General features: G+C 37.1%; 1 protein-coding gene across 19 annotated transcripts in view; it reads right to left on the bottom strand.

Annotated features, from left to right (window-relative positions):
* The window catches only part of ptprdb (protein tyrosine phosphatase receptor type Db), a 203,019-nt gene that overhangs the window by 152,794 nt on the left and 28,337 nt on the right, over positions 1–21,888 (bottom strand). For all 19 annotated transcript variants that reach the window (XM_008416472.2, XM_008416463.2, XM_008416509.2 and 16 more), the window contains exon 3: positions 6,522–6,547. The gene's annotated coding sequence lies outside the window, so the exon portion shown is untranslated. The remainder of the gene's footprint in view (positions 1–6,521; positions 6,548–21,888) is intronic.

Genomic DNA, 21,888 nt, shown 5'->3' with positions numbered 1-21,888 from the left:
TATATATATATATATAAATTTTTTTTTGTTATAATCACTACTTTCTGGCAAACTAATTGAATGCTGGAATGGATAAATGATTATTCATTTTTCACTTAGATGTAGTAAAGGGAAATGGAATATTATTTGAACCAATATTCAAACTTTTTCATTCGACTTCTTTGAAGAATTGAGGTTAGCTACCGTTCACGCTGTAGCCTGAAATGACCCAAATCCAATTTTTGGGAAATCTGACTTTTTTTTGGCACTATAGTTCACACTTTCAAATATATGCGACTTGTATTTGATCTCCTGTGTGAACTGCAAACAACCTGAAAATGTCGAGCATGTGCAGTAGAGGGCGCAATAACGTCACACACAGAGCGTGTTCGGAAAAATTCTGAACGTTACCATTTACATAACATGCATTTCAATTTTCAATAAGTTTACACAGTGATGCAGTAGACAGCAGCTTAAAGTTCACTAAATTTTCTTTAATGAAAAACAATATTTGCTAATCAGGGTCAATTTCTGCCACTTTGTGACTTTAATATTCCCCTACCAGTAGACCTGCTTGATGATCAGTTATTATTATCCAATAAATATATGTTGTTATTAAAACTAACAGTTGGAATAACTCTGCTGTTCATTTACCATGGAGGTAATACTTACCATATCAGAGTTCACATATTAACATTGAAAACATGCTTAGTTAAAATTAAATAATCACTTCCACACAACTGCTCAAGTTTTATTACTTAAATATCTTTGGTTTATAGTTTAATGGTTTACAAATAGCCCCTGTAAGAAAATTTAATTTCCTTCAATGCAGTTCACCTAAGAAATACTGAACTTCCCAATTTTTCAAATGGTTTTATTCTCTTTTTATATTACCACGATAAAAAACAAGAAAACATTGATATCAAAAACCTCTTTTTCAAGGGAGTCCTGGCTGAGAGGAAGCAACAAATACAACACAAAAACCTATTACTATCCTTGCCCAAAATGCAACAAAAATAAGCATTTCAAGAAAAAAAAAATCTCTGTATATAAATCTCTGTACTATAGTTGATTTAAAAAAGGGCAGTTGAATGTATTTTGAGTAGATGTTTTCATCTAGTTGAGGTATTTGAGAAAACTGCATGTTTCCTTTTCAAAAACGCACCTTTGAATTTGACTGAATGAAAATTTGAAGCCACTATTGACTGAAAACATCTTTGGCCAAACTTCACATTTCCAAACGTCATATTTCCATAATCTCTCTATTAGAGTCTTAACTGACTCTAATAAAGAACTTTCTTTATTTTCATTATTTATGTCAGTGAGGATTGGTCAGCAATCTAAAGAAAGAAACAGTTTCTTAGCAAATACCTGTTAAAGAAGAATGGTTGGATTATCTTTCTCTATGAGTTGTGATTTTATGTTGCTTACCAGATGGTTTAATATGTATATATCTTTAAATTAATTACTAAAATGTTTCCCAGACAGAAAAATCACCCCTGTTAAACTGTGTTCTCCTCTCATTTTTAGGGCAGGATTTTGTTGGCATTTCATATACATGACAGCTATAACACGGGTTGTCAATAATGCATATTTCTCTTATGGAAAAAGTGTTTTTTGCCATTTTGTAACAGCAGAGCTTAAATCTTTATGAACACAGAGAACAAATTGACTTAAAGGAAAGTGCATCTTACACGAGTGTTTCTGATGCAACCGTACTTATGAGTAATTAATATTACTGAGAACCATGCTGTACAAACATTACAAAGAATAGTCAAATTAGATACTTGTAATTTATTGAAGCTAATAACACTTCAAAAGTGGGAATATCTTACAAACTATTTCTAAGCCTCAGCAGGGGGGAGGAGTGCAAAAATTAAACAAAGCAGCTTTTAATCTTTAAAATTTTTCCAGACGTATCTGTAAAAATTACCACAAGGAAATTTTGAATGGTAAAATATTAATTTTGAATAAAGCAGGGAAAAAATATATCTAGAGCATCAGGAAGTATAATAAATTATACACAAAGCTGCCCCAAAGCCATACAACGTGAAGGGGAATTCCTTCAAGTGAAAGAGCGTTAAGTATTTAAATAAAGCTGCAGAGCAACAGAATGCATCTTTTTTCCATTTATGTCAAATATACAACACAGTACTGCAATGAAAACTAAAGTTTAGTAAAATTCTCATGAATAGACAATTTATTTAATGGTCAGATTTGGACTGAGCAACAAAGACCTGTGAAGTCGAAGAATCAGCTTCAACTTTGCTATTCTGTTTTAATGTAGCATTACTTTAGTTATGTATTCCTTTCAGTGCAACATCATTTTGCCCATCTACAGACGTTTTCAGACTTTATGAAACTGAGAACAGCTAAAGCTGCTGTGAATCATTTTAACTGGTTTGCTTGAATCTACTCATATTTTCTTGTCCTGTGTTTTGAGCTCAAGCCACGTGTTCAAGTCTTGTGCAATTTAAAATCCAAATAGAAAACCAGATAAAACAACCTTTTATATACATTCCATAAAAAACAACCACATTATTGTTACATTACTTCAGAAAGATCATACTTGATGCAAGACTAGCAGCTAACCAACCAGAAGCCAGTTCCTGTATACTTAAGACTTCAACACATTTTGCCGTACTGCGCCAACTCTGTGAGCAGCGTGGACTCCGCTTTGAGTCTGCAATGATTCCGCCTCGAGAGCCACAGACCTCCATGCAGTGTGGTACGGCTGAGGATGTAGGGGTCGTAACCATGTTTAAAAAAATATTTGCACTTTGTCTGCATGCTGTCAACATCCCTCTTGCTCCTCCTCCCCTCCCCCCATCAGTGCTGTGAAACAAACAGCATTTAAAATGCTGGAAGTGTCTCCAACGCTTTTGCAACTGAATGTTGTCAGCCAGTACAAGAAAAAGTCTTTATTAGTTGCCTCTATCAATAAAACAAAACATCTCAATTTTTTGGGATACTTCGGATCTCTAGGCAACTTTTAAGGCTCCTCATCATCTGTGCCATCTGTTCCCCCTGCAACACTTCCATTTCTACCTTCACTCCAAACTAGACCATCACTCTCCACACAAACACTTGGTTTCCATTGCCCCAGTTTCTGTTCATTCCCCACATCAACCAATAGGATTCCTCCATTACATTTGGACGTGTAGCCACAGAAAGCTCCCCAGAACAATCACCCTAATCTGAAAGACATTTAACAATTTACCAAAAACCTGGAAACTATTTTTGCGACACAATACTTTTCTGACCTCAAAGAACTAAAGCTTTTCTCCAAAATATTATTGCAAAAAACCCAGGAAAAAACTTTTATGGAAAGAATTATCAGCTTCTATGCTTTGCCATCTTTTGCAACAAACAAAATAATGATTATAATTGTAAAGTACTTGCGCACACCACCGTACACAGAAAAATGATATTCAATATTAAAAGCTGACGGTATTTTTAAACGGCTGAATCGATTTCTATCCTATGTCGATATGAAGCTTTTATTCTTTTTGCTAGTCCTTCACAAAAGGAAGCTTTAAGTGTCCTGGAGTTATTTCATTACAGAACTATCACTAATCACCTCACCAGAGAACCCTAATCCCTCAGCTCAGGAAAATGTTGTCATTTGGAAACTGAAGCTCTTCAGGACAAAGAAGCTAACATAAAGCCTCTAACACGAAATGTTATCCTAAAGCAAAGTTAAACAAACTTGACCGATGCGGCAGGACTGGCTCATTTAGAGATGATGAGTGCACCTGCCCAGTTCCTCCTCCTGTGGGGTTAGCCCAGCAGATGGGCTGTAAGGAGACCAGGTGATCATTTGTTTCTCTCTGACAGAAATTAGACTGATCGAACAGAAAACTTAGTCGTTGCTTGTAAGAATAAATATGCTCACCTTTCCTTTTCACTTGTCCCTGGAGTTTCATTTTGCTCATAAATATTCTTTTTCAGCATTTTTATCTGGTTCCTTGCACTTTCTCTACTGCATGCAGATGCCGCACCCGTAACAAAACCAAGATAAAAACAAAAACAAACAAACATCGCATCATCCGGGTTCTTGGAGCTCAATCATAAGCAGGTTTGCTGAGATACAAAAAGGACTGTAACACAAATTTAAACCACTGATGCCAAAAGAAAGCATGAAAAGCAGAGACATGCAATTTATTTTTACCAATAGAATACTTTTTTTTATCAATTCTATTTCTCCTTGGTAGCTTTTTGTTCAGTGCAGTGGATTTATTTTTCCACTGTTGATGCACAATTGCATTTTAGTAAATCATAAAAAATGCATTTTCTTCTCAGTGATTCAATTGACCCATTTATCATAGTCATTAGAGTGCTCTATTTTTTTAAAAAGATTTTTCTGTAGGTTTTAGTCACATTACTCAGACACTAAATGGGCAAAAAGAAAAGAGGGGGAAGATAAAGTAGGAGTAAAGGTCAAAAGGTCAGGATCTAAATCCCAAATGTCTGCCTTGAGGACTTTTAGTTTCTGAAAAATGGTCATTATTTTAATAATCATGTTAAAATAAACATGATCATTGCTTTTTTTTTTTTTTTAATAAACAAAACAAAACCAAAACTCAGTTTTCTCAGAAAATTTTAATCTTACTCAGGACTAATAAAAACAAACTTTTTCTACGGAAATGTTTTGTTTTGGCCAACACAATCATGAAGATGGCTGGTGACTTGTCAGTTGCCCAGTAGGTAAAATGTCAACAAGAAGCCTTGACAGAATTCAGTAGCGAAGCCAATTCAAGAGTCTCGGGGAAATTCAGAAGGCCGGCAGAGTCAGTACTTCAAGAGGCACCAAATACAGATGTATTCAGGACATAAACTAAAATTGTTGGATTTTGTGAGGTGAGCCATTGCTAACCCAGAGAAAATGTGAGAAGTCTCCTGTTTGGGATAAAACTTAATTCTGGATTTTATTAGGAAATACAGATGAATTGTAGAAAGAGTAGACAGAACTCAATGTGCATCACATCTAGTGTGAAGTTTTCACAGTCAGTGGTGACAGAGGTTATCTGAGTTTTATCAAGTCCAAAGCAAACACAACCGTCCACCAGGACACTCTGTGCAGAACTCCATTCTAAACTTTGCTAACAAGTTCTAAGTAAATGCTGAGTTAATTTTTCCAGCTGGGTGTGGCACCTGCCCACACTGCCAAAAGTACCAAAACCTTCTTTAATGACTGTGGTGTAACTGGCAAGTGATAAACCTCAAAGTAAATCTAACAAAGTACATCCAAGAAGTAGAAGAGCTGAAGTTTGATGTAAAAGCAACTTCTGTAAAACAACTTCTCCCAACATCTCAGCAGATCCTCAAGCTGCCACACTCCATGCCACACCGCATTGATGCAGTAATTCATCCAAAGTGAGGCTGAACCAAGCACTAGAGCAAACACAATTCAGTGTATAGAAAAACTACTTTTCAGAATGCCAACATTTTTATAGCATTCAAATTTTCTGAGAAACTGATTTTGTTTTCTTTGTATTAACTCTAAAGTCGATATCATCTAAATGAACAGAAGAAACTCTTGAAAAACTGAATTTTTTAAAATGAACTCTTCAACAATATTCAAACGTTTGTTTGTTTTTAGAAGAATATGTGGGCTTTTTTAATGTTGTTGATTATAATTTTCTCTAATTGTCATTGTTGTTTTCGTAAACATGCTTCACATCAGGTTAAACAGACAATGGAGTTAAAATAAACGGCCACCTACAGCCTAAAACCATTTGGTTGTAGAACGAAAGTAAGAAAAAGGCACAACATGTACACCCCAGTTTGCCCAGGCTCACAGTTACGCTTCAGTCAGATATTACAAAGGAACCCTGTGTACCCAAACACAAGGTCAGAGCCAGTCTATAGCACGGTGGTGGATTTAATTTTCTTTTGAAACTGTTGTGAGTCTGCTGGCATTATTACAGAGCATTCCAGCCTGAAAGCAATAAGCGTGAGATATAGTACAGCTGGAAACTGCACTCCATAAACATTACCATTGTCACTGCATTCATTCTGAAAAAAAGTTTTTTTGTTGTTGTTTTTCCCTGATGGACCTTATTATGAATAACAGATTATGACGGTTTTAAGACCCCCCAGGAGGGGGGATTTATGAGCTTTAACACAGTACTCTCAAACACTGTTTCGATTTACATCACAATATCATGATCCATTGTCTTGATTTAAAACTATTAAGTGAAACACGATGAAAAATATTGCAAACGAGTCGCAAGTATTTCAGTAAAAAGTGTTCTACTTCTGATTCAGTTCGGCACACATCAGAAGCGGTGGTGGAGCTCCCTGCCACTCAGTGTCTTTGTTATCTTAACACGGTGTTATTGTGTTTTAGTGAGCAGAATATGTTCCCAGGTCCCAGATCTTACACTGACACACACACACACACACACCCGCACGCACGCACACGCACACACACACACACACACACACACTGTACTGACTGTTGATGGCATGCGGTGCACTGTGGGTAAAATGTCAGGGTACGAAGAACAGAAGCAAAACACGAAAAATGGGAATCTTACCTTAAGAAGCACTTCAGCACGTCAAACTGCAAAGAGAGGGAGCAAAACGGGGAGAGACAAAAGAGAAAGGAGAGGGAAAAATATTGTAATTAGATCAGTGGAGACAACACAACAAGTTATAAAGAAAGTTCACAAAGTAGGATGAGTTTATCTATGCTTTTGCTAAATTTTAGAACATTTCCAAAAACCAGGTGTTCATAATCGACAGTAAAGCCTTTATTCAGACAAAAATAATACTCAAATGCATTTAAAAAATTAAATTGTTGCACTTTTTTCCAATGTTTTTATTTATTTTATTTTTTTATTAATTGCACAAAAACAATACTCAATGGACAATATCTTCACTTCATTCCTGTCCTTCCTGCTATTAGAGGCTTTGCTTAATTTATTCCAACAGCCAAACTGTACAACATTCTACGGAAGCGCATTGCTATCATGCAGGGAAAAAATTTTTTCGAGCGCTATCACGTTATAACGTGATACGTATCTTGTTAAAACGTGATACGTATCTTGTTAAAACGTGTTACGTATCTTGTTGAAACGTGATACGTATCTTGTTAAAACGTGATACGTATCTTGTTAAAGCGTGATACGTATCTTGTTAAAGCGTGATACGTATCTTGTTAAAACGTGATACGTATCTTGTTAAAACGTGTTACGTATCTTGTTAAAACGTGTTACGTATCTTGTTAAAACGTGTTACGTATCTTGTTAAAACGTGTTACGTATCTTGTTAAAACGTGTTACTATCTTGTTAAAACGTGATACGTATCTTGTATAAATGTGATAATTTTATGTCCAGGAAGTGGCGATATTATGCTAGGCTATTACAGTGGCTAACAGGAATCGGTCAGGTTTCCCTTCATGTTTGGTCTACATGGATACGGATGCTGCTTTGCACTGTGGTTAAAACCATTAATAGCATGCTACTCTGAACAGGATCCTAAATAGAACGGGCCTGCACAGAAGGAAACGTCAATTCGGTCCTCTAGCGTTCCTGACTGTCTGGATCGAAGCTGAAGTTGGCTTCCGATTGTAGCTTCTGATTCAGGAAATGGCTAAAGAGCGATTATAACGGAGGCTCAGATGTATTTGCTGAATATTTTCTGTTCAGATTTCTTTTTTTTGACAGTACTTGCTGATCAACGGCAACGGCTGTTCGTAACCAAGCAACCGAAATCAACAGAAGGCTAGATAGTGGCAAAARACAAAACTWGATCCTGTTAAGCATTCTTCAAAATAAAAGACTTCCTCTCTCCAAAATAAATCATAAAAAAGCTTTGAATTTAATTATTTTTCACGTCACCTTCTAACACTTTTTACAATTACAAAAAAATCCTGCTCAGMGTAGCATGCTATTAATGGTTTTAACCACAGTGCAAAGCAGCATCCGTATCCRTGTAGACCRAACATGAAGGGAAACCTGACCAATTCCTGTTAGCCACTGTAATAGCCTAGCATAATATCGCCACTTCCTGGACATAAAATTATCACGTTTATACAAGATACGTATCACGTTTTAACAAGATAGTAACACGTTTTAACAAGATACATATCACGTTTTAACAAGTTACATAACACGTTTAACAAGATACGTATCACGTTTTGACAAGATACATATCACGTTTTAACAAGTTACATAACACGTTTTAACAAGATACATATCACGTTTTAACAAGTTACATAACACGTTTTAACAAGATACATATCACGTTTTAACAAGATACGTATCACGTTATAACGTGATAGCGCTCGAATTTTTTTCCCCTGCGTGATAGCAATGCGCTTCCGTAACATTCAACTTTAATGATTTTTGAAAAACAAAAATTATGCACTCATATTTGGGTTCACTTCCTAAAATGTCCAGAGAATTAAAATTAAACTACTCAATTTTGTTACACAGCTTAAGAAATTCCTACCTCAATCAAATGTTTTTTTTTTTTGTTTTGTTTTGTTTTTTTGCAGCCACCTCCAAACTTTCAGCGTAATTTTGTCTGGATATTTGACCACACTTCTTCCTGGCACGGAAGAATTTTTAAAGCAAAATCTATCAATTTTCAGTACATTTAATGTTTTCAAGAAGCTTTATAATAGCCATCTTTATCTATTTCAGAAACACCTTGTGTAGTGTTTGGACCATTATGCTTCTGGGAGCCTCAGTTTGAGTCAAGGAGATCATCAAAGCCCAAAATGAAATTGAAGTCAATGATGGGTGGAAATTCAGCTGTGACCAGAGTGGTACTGTTGCTCTGCCGTCCAACTTTTGGTCATTTTAGAGCAACTGAAAAAACCTTAAGCGTTTCTCTCCGTTACCGTTTTCATGGCCACAATAAACAGAACATTTAGAAAAAGACATGACTCAATTACTCAATAACAATTCAACAATAAACAGATACACAGAAAACTAAAGTGACCTTCATATATTCTCTGAATCATGGAAACCGGGAAAGTGTTTCCTAATTTAAAAAAAAACTTTCCCATTGAAATGCTGCAGACCCTACTTGAAATATATTGCTGCCTTCCCAGACAAATTAGATGTACCTCGCCACTTAGTTTCTGAAAAGGTCACAAAACAAACTGAATGTACCACTTTCTAACAAGAGTCTGAGGAGAACTTAAAACCACACTGAGTAGTTATTTTATTTAGCAAATGCCGTCTACAGTGCTTTTTATATACATTAGGTTCCACTGGAAGGAAATTAAAATTATATAATTTCATGCAAAGACGACATAAATAACCTTGAGCTAAAATCTTCTAACTTTAGTTGCTGCTGAAGTGCATTATAGCAAGACTATAACTATTCAAAAAGCTTTGCAGCTGTCATGGATAATTTATGATGATTCTGTTCACAATATCAAATAATCCAAATTTGAACCTAACCATGTTATGAGAAACAGTGCAGGAGTGCTTGGAAGAGGTTTATCCCAGCAACCTGCCAAAAAGTATTTAATACTGTGGTGATGGCAAAATTCACAAAAAGACTACAATCTGTAACACTCAGTATCTGGAGAGATCTAATTTAAAAAAACTTTTTGTTTGCCGTTTTGTTGCTTTATCTAAATAGATGTATATCATAGATTTGGGAAAAAGCTTTCAGAACTACTTTCAACATCTTTATGAGAGATCCAGAAAAGTTCTACTCCAAGAACTGAGTGCAGCATCCTTATGAGGTTTCAATGGGTGATTAATGCATAGTAACATCCTGATTTGCTTTACATAAAAAAGGTCTGTCCATAGAGATAGCTTAAAATCATTTTATCAGCCTGGATACATGGATCCCAGTGTCCTTACTGTCTCAGATGATACTTAAATGAAAAAATACAAATCTCCACACACAGTAGTTTCTAAAAAATCTGGTCTTGAACTGATTAACTGTTTTGTGTATTTGGGGGTGTATTTGGTGCCACCCATTGAATGAGGCATTTATAGACTTTATTAAAAGACTATGCAGTCACAACAATCAAGACTGCACAGGAAGAATCAGACAGTGTTGATGGACTTTAGTGGGAAGGAGTAGAATACAAAATTAATGCCTCCAACAAACTGGAAGGTATGACCACCTTCACATAGTAAAAAACTACAAAACAACTTTAGCTTTTTTATGAAGATAGCGGGCCATCAAATGTTTTCCAAACCAAGGAGAAGTTCTAATGTCAGAATATTAACAAAGATTACATCAAAAGTAAAGTAACAAGTGTCTAAAGAACACAGAGAATCAGTGCTGTTTCAATTTATCCCAAAAATATGGGCTCGTATATTGGAATAACATCACATTCGATCTGATCACAGTTGTAACCTGTAAAATTATAGCAATTTGCAAATTGTAACACTGGTTAGTCATAAAGACAGGTAGCATTGCATTTCTTCATATGCTATGAAATCAAACAGTAAATGATTTTGTGCATAAGTGTGAATATTTGTGCAAATAGCTTGAGGAAATACAAGTGTTTTTTTCTGTATGCTTCAGATGTATGGGAGCCATGTTGGATAATAAACTCGCAGCTGATTAAAGACCTTTAATTTGGTGGAGTTTCAACTTCAGGGAGTCGTTAATTTATTTCCAGCTGGAAATTTGGAAAACCTGACTGAGTACAAATAAAGTGTATCATAAAAAGAACAATGATGCTTCCACTGAAGGGAGATAAAAAGCTTTGGGTATAGTCAGCTTCCAGAGTGCACTGGCAGGTCATGCTGACATTCACCAAATGGGATGTTGTGTTCAAAGTGTTTGATTTTTCCCGGATGGCGTATTAGTAGCTTTGATCCACTCATTTTTGTGGCAAATCTGACAAATTGGAACCACAGATCTCTTTATCTCTAATCTATGCAAAGACCAGTTTACTCAATACACTTGTTGGCAGTGTTGAGGAACAGTAAACAGATTCAGCGCTGGCTGGAACTTGTTGACCTGACAGAAATATTCTTACAGTGAAAGTTCACAGATCCACAAAGTACAGCATCCCTCGTTAATATCTTCAGCAAAGTGGCTCCAAAACCTGGTAATAACAACAACAAATGTCATGTTGGTTACAAATAATTCTCTCCCACAACCTTCATAGGAAGACTGGTAAAATATATTTGTAATGAGTATAGTGCACAAGTGGCTTAAAGTATTTAAAATAGTACAAGCTGTAATTAACCTACAAAGCAACAACACGACACTACATCCATGTGCTTTAAAACCAATCTGACACCCATGAGAGCACGCATACACACACACACGCACACACACACACACCTACACACACACACACACACACACTCCCATAAAACACGCACACACAGACATGGTGATCAGATTGTTTCATTAGTGAGGAGCTGATGGATAACCCTCCCAAAGGAGACATTGACCAACAGGCCATTGATCTACTGAGCTAGGCCAATCTGTGTGCGTGTATGCGCGTGTGTGTGTGTGCATGTGTGTGCATGTGTTTGTGAGAGTGGAAAGTGCCGTACTGATGGAGTCTTTAAGTTGTTAGAGTAAGCACAGTAAATCTAATCCAGCAGTGTTTAATGGGGAGAGAAAGAAACAGGCTGTCGACATATTCATTAGGTCAAATTACTCTGCCCGATCACTGCCATCTCACTCACTCAGTCACCCACCAGAGCAGGAAAGAGCAGCAGTGATATGTTCGTCCTGGCAAACCACTATGAGGGGAATGTGCTTTAGCGATAGTTAAAAAAGCATATTTATTCCAATTACTGGATGACAACATGCTGCATTTGGAGGCATTGAGTTTCATTTGATCTCGCTCAGGCCTGGCAGAGCACTGAAGTGTAAATCAATCTGGCTAAAACCGGGATCATTAAATTATACAGTCTTATTGATGATTTAATAAAGCTTATTGGGCTCAGGGGGGTGTAATAATGACTTATGGTAATAACACAATGACACAGGCGCATTTTCTCGAACGAGCTTGTTGTAAACATTAACAATCGCAAAAACACGAGAATGCTTTATTTCTGGCAACAAATTACCCTGCCAGGAAAGTGTGGGTGCCTGATCGTTTTTCGTCTTGCATGTGAGTTATATGTAATTAGCTTTCTAGCTTGTTCTCTTACATTGGACGTGAAGGTAATTGGAGCTTTTGGACACTCGCTCTCAATCTCTGTCAATGCGAGCGTGCGCGTGTAAGAGCGTGTTGGGCCTGGGATTGTGGAAGATGGCCAAACCATTACTGTGCGCTCAGCCTGCTCTAAAGCAGCTTGCGATTCATTAGTAATGAGTCCATTTGAAAGCTAAATGAGCATTTTCGAGTGGCCAAGCGGCGACCTGCGCAGTGATCGTGTACACTTATCTGCACCGCTTTGCTATTATACCATTAAACACACGTACGATTGCACACACAGTGAACAGCGGTTTGTTGTGACGTTTCTTTAAATTCTCTCTGAGTTGGTTTTTGTGTGTGTGTGTGTGTGTGTGTGTGTGTGTGTGTGTGTGTGTGTGTGTGTGTGTGTGTGTGTGTGTGTGTGTGTGTGTGTGTGTGTGTGNGTGTGTGTGTGTGTGTGTGTGTGCGTGTGTGTGTTCAGGCAGCATAGCTCACGTGGAGATAATGAAGTCAGTCAGTTGTGCCATTAATTACTGTTTTACACCTGCTTGTCTCAGCTAATTAGATATGCTGACACACAAGCACACACCCGTCTTCTTTTGTGACACGCACACAACGTAAACACGTGTTTTATCACACTCAGATTCACTCCCAAACTTCTAGACACTTTTTTTTATGTAGACAAGACAAAAATACTTTCTCATTTTCACTTTGAAGAAGGTGAGATGGCACAGCTAAACACAGCAACCCTCTTAGACTCTTCTCTGCTGTACTCCAGTCCTTATGGGTTTCAATTCTACCATGCAGTGGAGATGGGCCAGTATGAGATTCTAATTGTATGATATTGAGTAACAACACAGCAGTTCCACAGTATTAACACACAGGTTCCAAAAGTGGGTGGGTATAAAAATATCATGTAACAGTAGCAGCTTTAAGACAGGCTGTAGTGAGGACTGTCAGACAGTCCTCACTACCCTGTCTGCGTGTAGTGAGGACAAAATATTTTCAAAAAAAATCTTTGATATGCTGTTGTAAAGTCCAAAGTTCAGCTACGTGTAGCGCTTTCTGCACATTGGTGGTCTGAATATAACTTACTTACTTTCAGTGCATTCTGTGTTTTATGGATGGATTATTTCAAATGAACAAAACTAATAATATATAACGATAATAATAAACATTTACCATGGCAAACATTAAAACGGTAACCCTCTCATCCTACATTTTTAAGTTGGATTAAAAGGATATCTGAGCAAGACCAGAGAAATGCATTGCACAGAATGTGCTTCACACATAGACAATCTGACAATCTGCTTTGGCAGCTCATTAACATTTTCTAATCCTTTGTGATTTTCATATTAGCCAGCCTTATTTAAAAAAAATAATAAAATCGTATCATCATCTAATCGCTAATATTTAAAACTGAAAGGAACACTTAGTCATACAGCTCCTGAGATAGTACAGTGTATTCATTATTAGAGTTATAATAATGTCGATAGAAACATTTGTTTTTATTTTAACAAATAGACAAAAGGGGAGTAAATAGCACAAAAATAGGTGAGGGCTTTGAAATATGAGTCAGTGTCAGCTGGTTTTACAGAATTTAGTTAAAACATTGTCACTTTAATGAGACTGATGGGTGTAGTGCTACTTACATTCTTGCAAGCAAGGAGTGATCAACATGCCGCAGAAACAGGTGGGGGAGGGGTTACGGCTGTGAGTCGCTGCTCTGTACAGTCAGTGGAAAATGTGGTCACTCTGATATTGTTTTTGGTAGTCTTTAAAATGATTTTACATTGCCAAAACAAAACACTGGAAAAGTTTCAGAAATTTAAACAGCCAGAAAAAACCAAGGTCACGCTGGTGCTTCCTTAAAAGAAGTCTAAAGTGCAGAAATAGTCGGAGGAAAATAAAGCCTTCATACTTGAAACTAGAATTTGTCTACTGAGAAGCCTCCTCTTTGGTTTTCTATCTTCCTGTATTTAAACCGTTTCGCTAGGTGTGTGTTTGTGTATCCTCCTCGCCCATTTCCTCATAAAAGGCCACAGTGGCTGCTGGCATGCTGAATAAAAGATGACAGAGCAATAATATCAGGGTGATTGCCAGCGAAGGAAACAATGATTTTGTCCAACTCAAATAGGGACAGCAGTTATATCCGAGCGTTCCAAGTCAGCTGCGATGAGATGTTTGCTGTCAAATGAAAACAGTTTCTTCTCCACTACAAGACTAACTCTGCCTCTTTCTGGCTTTTGTCTCACTGTCAGGGGCTCTGGTCCTCCCTCTCTCTCACATCACACACACACACCCACACATACGCACACACACCCGCACACACACGCACACAACGTAGAGCATATGGCTATTTCGCCCCTCTTTGAAGGGTTGCTTTGAAGCTATGGCATCCGTATCGATTGGTGCTCAGATGAGCTCGCTTCACCAGAGCCCTCCGATTATCTGTCGCTTTATTTCAAACAGAGTGCAGGAGAGGGAGGCTTACGCACCCATCACTCACTCACACTCTCATAGTCAGTTATGCACTTATACATGAGCTGCAGACCCACACACGCACACGCACGCGCGCGCACACACGCACACGAAATTGAGGATAATGAGATGAGCTTACGCACCGAATCCCAATACTTAAGGCAAGCTGCGCTTCAGAACTGACAAGTGAGTGGTGAATTTCAAGAAAGTGAGAACACAGTGAGAAAAAGAGACTCTAAAGTCTGGTGATGAAACTTGGGAGAAAACATTTCCCCCAACAGCTCAATAATGATTTAGAAATAAGAAAAAAAGATAGAAAACTTTTCCCACATGCATTAAAAAGTCAGTTTGTCAAAAAAAAAGAAGAAAGAAAATTGAAAAGAGAAAAGAGAAAAAAAAGTTAATTTCAAAGTCACCGCTGATGACGAGATGAAAAAATAAAAATAAAAGCACAACTTTATGGTTGTAGCGTGGTGTAGAGGTGGAGCGTGTACTGTTGTGGAAAAAAGAATTATCAGTGAAGTTTTCAGACCTCGTTGCTATTTGTGTTAATTTAGACAAACTTTTTAAGAAGATATTTCTGATAAAATCCATTCTTAGAAGTACGATTTGGCTCACGGACCAAAACATGTTTGAACAGATGACTAGAGATTCTGACAAAATACTTCTTTCTATCTCTCTTAGAAAGGATATGAAACTAAAATTAAACACAAACCTCTAATATTAGACACACATATAGCCCACAATAAGACAATTTTTAAGTGTCTGAATTCCTCATGTCTACTTCACAAACTCTACTGTTGCATCCATATTAAATAGCATTGTTATTGACTAACCATATTTTTTTCTTTTGTTTTGCACCATATATTCTAACTACTGTGCAGATCAATGGTGTGCTGAGCTTTGTTCTTGTTTCTTCTTTATATTGTTTCAGTTTTAAAAATGGGGAGAAAAGGGCAAGTTTTATTGGCCTACACTTTTCACCCATGACCTCAACCCCCCTACATCCATCCATCCATTTTCTTACACCCTTGTCCCTTGGTGGGGTCGGGAGGGCTGCTGGTGCCCATCTCGGGCTGATGTTCCGGGTGAGGTTCACCCTGGACAGGTCGCCAGTCTGTCGTAGGGCAACACAGAGACACACAGGACAAACAACCATGCACGCACACACTCACACCTAGGGACAATTTGGAGAGGTCAATTAACCTGACAGTCATGTTTTTGGACTGTGGGAGGAAACCGGAGAAAACCCACACATGCACAGGGAGAACATGCAAACTCCATGCAGAAAGACCGGGCCCGGGAATCGAACCCAGAACCTTCTTGCTGCAAGGCAACAGCTCTACCAACTGCGCCACTGTGCAGCCCCACCGCCCTACATGTCTTCTATAAATTGTTAATGTGGGCACATGCTTTGCACTGATTTCTTAAAACCGGGGACATTTCAAAAACGTGGTCTCTTCTCATGTCACTTTTAAAAAAACCGTAGTACCAAAATGTGCTGCACTTACAGCCGTGTTGGACCTGGGATCTCAAGCAGCACTTCAAATATTAAAAATTCCCTGAAAAGTTTAAGAAATATATTACATGTCTCAAAAACCCTAATTTTGACCAAATGAACATGATAAAAGAACTACACTTGAAACTATAAAAAAAAAGAAAATCAGTGAATTACTCATCAAAAGCGCCATCAAGGGATTTCATCTTAAACTGAGCGTCGACAATGCCATAAAACAAAAGACTAAAAAAGGCTCCATGAATGTTCAATACCACACAGATATTAGAAAATAAGTTTAACGAATAAAATGCTAAAACATTTATTAACCTAATAAAAAGCACAGCCAACAAGGACTGTTTTGGCTGGCTGCGGCACAGATTATTTAAACAGAAAATTTCTGCTTCATGCCCATTGGAGTATGACAGACAGTGAGCCAGAGTGACATGAAATGTTAATGGTCTGCCCAGAGCAGCAAAACTTCATAAAAGTCTTGATTTAGAAACCATAGTGGCTTTCAGGAAGAACCAGCGCTGTCACATCACACAGTTGAAAACGCATGCTGATGCACATAATTTCATACACACACTCTCACTCACGCACACACACGCACACACGCACACACACACACGTGACATACAACTTGTGTTTTGATTAAGACTTGAGGCTATGCTGCTTGGGTTGGATGATATGGAGAGTAAACATTCTTCAAAAGTGTAGCTCACATGCAGCATGATATCACTCCTGGAAGCTGCATGTTGCCAGAAAATACTGAAATATGCATTTGCTGCAATCTTTTTTTATTTTCTTTGACATAATGAAATAAGACACACAAGCTGCTACCTGTAATAATAAATACAAAATCAATGCAAATGTATTGCAGGTTTTTTGTTTTTGGGGGAGGTGGTGGGGGTTTAACTGACATTTGCAGTGAGCTCCAACAATCTCAACTATATTTCAGATGTAGAAATATCATATTTTTAACTGCAGTTTTAAGACACGCTTTGCAGAACATCCTGTTCAAGCATCATATTTTTTTAGATAAATATTTCCCCCCCAAAAAATCTAATAAAGAAATAAATATTAGTATAACAACCTTGTTCACTCCATACCTACCAACAGTAATATTAAACAACCAATAAAATATGGAAAACAGTAAAGGTAAAAAAGAAGGAAGGTATTGATTCTGACATATCCTCCACAAATAAGTCATAATAGAGGGATCATATAAATGCCAGTAGAGGATAACCTGCTCTGAAATTGTCCAGTTAGAGTGAAAGGTGACGCCGGCCATCCCCACCCAGTTACAAAAATTGGGAGGAGTATGACCAGGCATAGCGACAGTGCTCCAGGCCAACCACTCGATTGGCACGTACACCCTCATTATTGACCAATGGGTCAACAATAAGCCCGGATGGAAAAGTCATAGAGCACTTGCATTTTTACTGAAATTAACAAAGATGCTGCTTAGAAATTCGAGGATTTCTTAAGACAAACAGTTGCACTGTTTTATTTACTTACAAGTGTTATAGTAAAGGGTCATTTATAATCACAGATCGCTTTCCTTTCACCTTTGTTGCATGCAATTTTTTGTTTGTAACATAAAATCCATAGGGCTTGGGGGTTGTTTGTGATAAAAATTTGAAAAATATCACCCTGTGACAATACGCGCACAAATCTTTGTAATTTAGAAACACAACATTCATTTTCCCCAAGCGAGAACAAGATGATCACAACTTATATAGCCTGTTCTGGGAATCAAATAAACATGCACAGGAAATTAAAAAAATTAAAAAATTTTAAAAAATCCTACAGGTGTGTATTTCACATGCAGTGTTCCCCTGACTTTGAAACACACACAGGCTTACACGCAAACTCTAGAATAAACCTTGGATTCTCGGAAAAGTCCCTGAGCCTTCAGTCACCCTTACTGTTCTGTGAGGCTCTTCATAGACATGTCGCTATACTTAAAGGACTCCCAGGTACTTTAAAGAGATTGGAGATCAAGCTGAGTGTTCCAGGTAGAAGGTGAAATGAGACACTGTAATGATGGAATATTTGGGGGGGGATTAATGTAGTTTTTAAGCATAAATGCATAGAAAATGGCTCTGTTGGACCAAGAAATTAAATCATGGTGCAGATAAGTAAAATATATTTAACTCTTTTAATCTAACAGTTATTTTGATCCATTATGCAAGAATGGGAACCTAAAAAGGTTTCATTGATCTAGAAAGACTGAAATGTGCCCATTGTGTGAAAAATACACTCATTATTTTACAAAGAGAATATTTTCAATTCCTGCTCCTTATAGTGCAGAAAGTAATGACATCCTAACCAGGATTTCACTCTTTGATACCAAACTGATATAAAATCAGACTAAATATTTTCTTTTTTGGGGTCAGTAAGAATTACCCAAATAATATATATATATATTTTTTTGTCAATTACCAGGATAATAAGAGAGAGAAGAGTTTAGACAATTACGTTCTGCAAATTCTAAATTTTAAGATTACTACACTTCTGATTAATTCACAGCAGTTGAGTTAAACAGAGGCACACCCACGAAGGTATTTTAAGACACACCACAAACGCACTGCTTCCTTTCATGACATCATGGGAACCCCGAAAGATATCAGGCAAAATCTCAAGAAAAGGAGTGTGTTCAAGAATAGACATCATGGGAATGTCCAGCTTTGTTCTCTTCAGAAAGGATATGGCTTCTGTGTCCCGAGATGAACATGTTTGGTATGAAATGTTTTGTATGAAGAGCAAAATACCTTGTGAAGTTATAGCCCACGGCTATTGTTTGTGTGTGTGCGCGTGTGTGTGTGTGTGTGTGTGCGTGTGTGTGTGTGTGTGTGTGTGTGTGTGTGTGTGCGTGTGTGTGTTTGTGAGAGTTTTATTAGCCACAGTGAAACAATTCCTGTACCACATAAACTGAAAGACCACCAAGAGGGAAAGAGTACAATATACCAAGAACAAAATAAGTCAAATTACAGTTTGCAAAATGAACTGAGGGGACAAAATCTTAATTGTTCGAGATGGATCCTGTGATAAAACTGTCTATGAAGATGGATCCTAAGTTCAAATTGAAATGTTGGGCCATAACGAGCCCTGTTACGATTTGAGGGAAAATGGGGGATGCTGTAAGCCTCAGAACACCATCACAACTTTAAAGTACAACGATGAAAACCTTATATTGCGGGGGTGTTCTGCTGCTAGAGTGGCTGGCATTTCACACAAAATATCATTATGAAGAAAAGAGCATTCTGTTGAAATATTAAATGTATTTATTAAATGTATATATTAATAATTAACATCAGGCTGTGAGAAAACAGGTCAAGTGGTTTTTTTTAAATATAAATATCTGGTTTTAAATTGTACACATCTCAACTGTATATCAGTTACAGGATATATTGGTGAGCACACTTGCTGGATTTTTTTTAATGAAATAAAATGAATTTGCAAATAAACATGCGGTTTATTCTTTTACATAAAATGTGTCTGCCTGGTTATACAGAGAATACTGTGTTTGCTTTGTAAGTGTGTGCATGCATTTGTGTGTTATTGCGTGCAGTCTAGGGAGGCTCAGAGAGGGATGTCTGGTTGGGTAAGTTTATTTGCTGAGGTTGGAGGTTTATGTGCATAAGTGTGCCTGAGAGGACCTGAAAGAAATGAAAATGCGAGTGTGCGTGCGTGAGTGTGTGAGCAACAATGAGACAGGAGAGGCCAAACGTTCACGTATGTGTGCTGCATTTGTGTATTTTCACACTCGTTAGTTTGGTCTCCAACCTTTGCAATCAGTGGTAATCCTGACTCAGCATCAATAATGACCCCATTAGTCACAAACCCCTACTGATACACACACACACAACACACGCGCACTCTTACACACACTCATGTTGCCAGATGGACACTTCCTCTAATTAGCGTGTATGCGCATGTACATCTTTATGGGATGCTTTACATTAAAACTGCATGCACATGTCACATATGGACACTTAGTGCAACTCACTTCTGACAATTATTCCAAGCAACTTACGTAAAGTTCAAACCACGTCCAAAATGTATGCAGATAATTAAATGTGGGTTATTATGCTGCAAAGCCGTCAGTTGAATCTAAGTTATTAAAACATTTCATTATACAGTTCAATTTTCCAATTATCTCCAGAAAGAAAAGAAAAATAAGGATATTACTGCAACTGTGGGGAAAATTAAAAGCAAAAACATAAAGATCATTTGATTTACTGTCAGGATGAAGCAGATGTAACAAAGTTAGATGAAGTCAGCACTCCAATGATTATCAATAATTCACCTAATTTTCAATTTAGTTATTTTATTTACTGTCAATTCCCAGCAAATGTCTTCCCGAGGGACTTTACAAGACAAACAAGTGACATTTACACACAGAAATATTTTCAAATCAATGTAATAATTTCAACAAATTTAAATCCAATTACATAAATCTAATTTAATTCTAGACATAATACAAAGCAGCCAAATTCAGTTTGTGATGTGAAATTGTGTAAAGTTGTCAATATGTAAAAAAAATAACAAAACAAAGAAAGCCATTTGCCTGGAGCATTAGACTTTGCAGCAGTTTCTCATCTTTAGCTAGCATGTGGAAAAGGAAAAAGTGGAATGGTATTGAGACAAAGTGTCAGTATTCTAAAAATAATAGAGCAGAATTTTTTGCATAACAAAGATAACATTTCAGGGCGCAAAATTCTGGATCCTAATATATGTCGTTGACTTGGTAGCACACACATCTGGAAGTTGCGGTCAAAACTCTGATACATTTGTAATTTTGTACATCGGAAGCAGAAACGTTTGTGAAACTGTGATCTTTGGAGGAATGGTGAATGAGCATTGCTATTTGTTTCTGCAAACTGAGATTATTCTCAAACAAAAGTTTATAAACCGTAAAAGATTTTATATGTCCAATGAATACATTTTATTGTACCATATAGATCATAAATACTTCAAATCCTGGACTTTCTGATTTCCCTTTGAACCAGAAAGTCCAGGACTGGGAATACACTTTCACCAGAGTACCCAGAGCACATCTGGGTACTGTGGCTTCTATTTTCAGTTGAACAAACGGCAGGCATATCAGGTTAATTAGAGATTATACGACCTGAGTGTCTGTGTAAAGGTGTTAGCCTCGTAACCTGTTTATGGTGACACACACCAAACACCAGACTTTGCAATTATATATAGTAATTGAATTAATCACACGTGTGCTTTCCTAGCATACATGAACATAAAACTTCATAGGTCAATATCTGTTTCAAACTACCACAAGTGTTCCAAACGCCTAGTGTGAGAAATATTGTCCTTCATGTTTTAGATATATCAAGAAAAATATGACAGGAACATAAATTAATTACGATGAAGCAGTAAAACATCAAACTGTGAGAAGAGTCTCAAACTGGACACTGCCATTGGTGTAAGACCAGTGGGTTCCCAGACACTGATTCTTTTTTTTTTTCAGAATTATCCCCAGACATGAATGAGATCTTTCTCAAAGACAAACATGATTTTTTTTTTCACAATAAATCATAGCCTTTCAAAATACAACATTTCCAAACATTGCACATTTTCATTAATTAATTCTTAAATTTTTACTATAATAATCTCAAACTGCCCCTGGTTTATTAGAGAATTTAGTTTCCTTGAGTTTTGGACAAGAGATGTAAATGCAAATGGTAAAAATAGGATTTAACCTTGGTCCACTCATGTAGCCGAAATTTTAGCTTCAGAGGCACATGAGTGTGTATTTTGTTGTTATATATATATATATATGTATCCAGCACCCTGAGACTGTACACGAGCCGTAAG

This window comes from Poecilia reticulata, linkage group LG1 (assembly GCF_000633615.1).
Source record: "Poecilia reticulata strain Guanapo linkage group LG1, Guppy_female_1.0+MT, whole genome shotgun sequence".
NCBI classification, from domain to species: Eukaryota; Metazoa; Chordata; class Actinopteri; order Cyprinodontiformes; family Poeciliidae; genus Poecilia; species Poecilia reticulata.
The sequence above is the reverse complement of the archived record's forward strand: the minus strand, read 5'-3'. Positions and strand labels throughout refer to the sequence as shown.